This window comes from Cebus imitator, unplaced genomic scaffold (assembly GCF_001604975.1).
Source record: "Cebus imitator isolate Cc_AM_T3 unplaced genomic scaffold, Cebus_imitator-1.0 Scaffold721, whole genome shotgun sequence".
Lineage (NCBI taxonomy): Eukaryota > Metazoa > Chordata > Mammalia > Primates > Cebidae > Cebus > Cebus imitator.
This window is the reverse complement of record NW_016108036.1, coordinates 312,903-316,460: the sequence shown is the minus strand read 5'-3', so window position 1 is coordinate 316,460 and position 3,558 is coordinate 312,903. Positions and strand designations below refer to the sequence as shown.

Below are 3,558 nucleotides of genomic sequence, written 5' to 3'. Positions count from 1 at the left end.
AATCCTTATATATTCTATTCATCTACCAAAATATCACATGTATCTCATAAATGTATATAAATATTATGTATAAGTTTAAAAGATACTTGATTAAAACAGAAGCATGGGTCACTGTAAAATAATAACTCATTAAACCAGAGTGATAATCAAAAAACTTCAACAATAATGTAGAAAGTCACATGAATGGAAAAATCATTTTAAAGCTCAGTTTTTTAAGTAATTAAAAACCTAATAAAGGCAACACAAAATTTATTTTGATGAAATGTAAAATCTTTTTATTTTAAGCCAGCTACCAAAAGGGTAATCTTTTGCAGTGTGATTTTTTCTCCTTATAAAGTGTTGATTTAGATAATCTGGAAGTTGGACCTGACTAAAAGGACACTTGAATTTAATCAAACAAAAAAATGTGTCTAACATTATAAGTGCAACAATTAGATATATCAAGAAAAGCAAAGAGTACAAAATCAAATTATATTGGAGAAAAATACTGCTTTCCTAGGCTTTCACGGTAAGTATTTTACTGTCAGGCCATAACAGCAAAGTTAGAACCAGTGGAAAAAAGTTGCTGGAGTGGACAACAAAGCAAAAAGGCCTTTTCACGGTTCTCCATGGTATTCCTTTTTTTTTTTCTTTTACAATTTTTATTTTACACTATAACAAACAACAACCATTAACATACTGCTTTTCTTCACATTCACATGGGTTTTAGAAAATTATTGCCTTTTCCCCTGGAGAAATAACCAACAGACAAAAAGAAAGAAAAAAAAAAGTAGTACCACATTGCAAAATCAGTAAATCCCAGAAGTCCACAGCTTGAAGACAACCTCCAGGGGCAGGGAGGAAAACAACTGTCACAAGAGACATAAGCACACAGAACGACAGGAAGCTGAGGAAACCAGTGCTCAACACCACTGACCCAGGATACACAGCAAGTACCCTTCTCCTCCAGGCATCTACTGCCACCACCTCGAGGGGATGACTATTTCTGGTCCACGATCTGAAAAACTCTTTTCTCAAATGAAGAGTTGCTCTGAGAAGAGGTGGAATGAGACGAGTTCAAGTATGAATAAGAATCATGCCAAAGTCCAAGGTCAGTGAAGAACCCACGGCCAAAAAACAAAAAACAAAAAAAACAGAAAAGCCAGCATCTTGCTACTTCAACCAATTGCCTCACTGGACCCAAGAAGGTATCTAAAAAACATCTCAGGCTTCAAATCAGGTTACTGATCATGTCCCCACAAACCCTGTAGGGTTACTTTCCCAACTAGACAGTGATCAGCTTATGCCCTGAAGCAACGGAGACAGACATTGAAACTGCCGAAGTTCAAAAAATAAGGTGGAAATTGTGCTTCCTTCAAAATGAATTGGCTTCGTATCTGCCTTTTCTCCTGGTCCAGCAACTTATTTCTCCCATGTTGCTGCAGGTTTACTGCCTTATGCTTGAAATGAAAAGGCGAACTTTGAGGTGCAAGGACTGGGCAGCCCCCAGAGGGAAGGGAATCTGGAAGTACAGTAGTCAGCACGTGCTGTGCTGCCCCAATGGCTTGGCCTTCCTTCAGTCCCGAGAGCCTACCCCGAGGCCCGTCTGAAGTTCATTTGCAAGCCTGGTGACCACTCGCTGTCTCGCTGGGGCAGCATGACAGAGTGAGGTCTTCAGCATTGCACAGGTATGAAATGAGTCGTAAAACCAAAAATCACAGTTGCTCTTGGGGCTGGGCTGGCTCCTCCATCCCAGTTTTAGCAGGCTGTGGCCGTGGCCGCAGGGCTTCTGCGGAGCTCCGGGACTGTCGAGCGGGTGGGCACCGGCGCCAGCACCGAGGCAGGAATGTGCAGTAGGCACCCTGCGTGTCAGGGCTCAGTGTCTGCAAAGGGCCTCTCAATGAAGAGCCTGCTGCCTCCCCTTGGCAGCAGGGAGGCGGGGGGTTGGGCGTGGAGGGCAGGATCTCAGATTCGTACTTCAGGAGCAGGCCCATGAAGCCAAAGTTGGGTGAGACCATACCCCTCCTCTGCTGGATGTTATCGAAGGCCTCCTGCAGGCAGAGCTGCTTGGTCTTCATGAGGTAAGCCATGCAGATGGTGGGTGATCGGGAGGTCCCAGCCTCTCAGTGGACCTGGACCTTGCCTCCCTTTCCCCCGACAGTCAATGAAGTCTATTGCTTCCTGAAAGTGGGAGCTAATGTCAGCCGTGTGGCTGTCTTCCGCAGGGATCCGTTTGTCGTGTAGGCGGGTCGTGCAGGCCCCGGAGGTCCGCCGGGAGACATTCAGCAGGGCTGTGATGTGCAGGCTGGCGAGGAGCTCGCCCTTGGACGCATGGTAGGCACTTCCAAGGCAGAGGAAGGGAGGGATTTCTCTGTTCCTAAATCCCTTGATACCAATGTTTACTTTTTAGAAAAACATGGTTGTTGTTTTTTTATCAATCTCAATCACACACAAAACCTCTTTTATAAAACCCATCTTATTTTTCCCATTGTTAACCCTTAATCACACTTACACACATTCATAACACATATCTGCATTATTAAAAGTGATAAAAACAATTAAGCAATTAAGTTAAAGCATCCTTTATCCCCTTATTTTCAATCCTACTCCCCGCTTCACGTCTGAAGGCAAGTATTGTTGTATAACACCCATCTTTTATAACTATTCTTTAACTTGCTTAGACCTTTTATAATGTTTTTAAAACCTCCAGTCTTAGTCTTATAATTTTTTATTTCTTTTGGGGCAACTAATCATTTTATCTTAGGACAGAAAATTATGTAAGATTTTTTCATACAGAATAATCTTTTAAAATTTGTATTTTCATTAAAAACCTAGATATTATTAGTCTTTTTATAATATACTAATAAATCTTTTTTTAAAAATGACCAATCTTTTTATAAAAGACAAATAAATATTTTTATAAAAGTCCAATAACTTTATAAAATTTAAGATGCTAGAAGAAATGCATTTAACAATTTATTTTAATTTTTTAACTAATTCGAGTATTACCTAGGCATTTAATGAGTACATAATATTTAACTTAAGGTAACTTTTAAGATTTTAAGTTATATAAAAACTTCATTCACAAACATTATTTTATTAGTAATTATCCAACTTATTTATTGACAATTATATCTGGATTACTTATGAAAATGTAGCTATTAGAGCTACTCATTTTATTTTTTTATTTACCAATTTGTAGCTAGTTAATATCAGATGTTTAAGCAAGAAGATTAGAATTAAATGGATGTACACCTCATTGTTAACTCAGAAAATATATTTTTATTAAACTGTAATTAACTTTTAATTAAATATATTAACTAATAATTAAATTTTAATTTAATAATGCCTAAATGTAACCCTAACTCTATTAAATTATTAAATTAATACTATCAAATTAATTCAATATCAATTATTAATCTTATAAAAATTATACATTGTTTTGTTTGAAACTGGGTTTATAGGTTTATGACTAACATATCTAGTAGGGGCAAATGTAAAACTGACCAGTTAACTCAGGCAAAAATGTATGTTCACAATTTTGAAAACATGTCTAATTTTATTTTTTTTATTATTATT

General features: G+C 37.7%; 1 pseudogene across 1 annotated transcript in view; it reads right to left on the bottom strand.

Annotated features, from left to right (window-relative positions):
- Nucleotides 1-248: 248 nt before the first annotated feature.
- Nucleotides 249-3,558, bottom strand: part of LOC108296517 — a 5,496-nt pseudogene continuing 2,186 nt past the window's right edge. Inside the window, exon 2 of the transcript XR_001821897.2 lies at nt 249-2,381. The product of XR_001821897.2 is annotated as a dual specificity protein phosphatase 5-like (transcript). The remainder of the gene's footprint in view (nt 2,382-3,558) is intronic.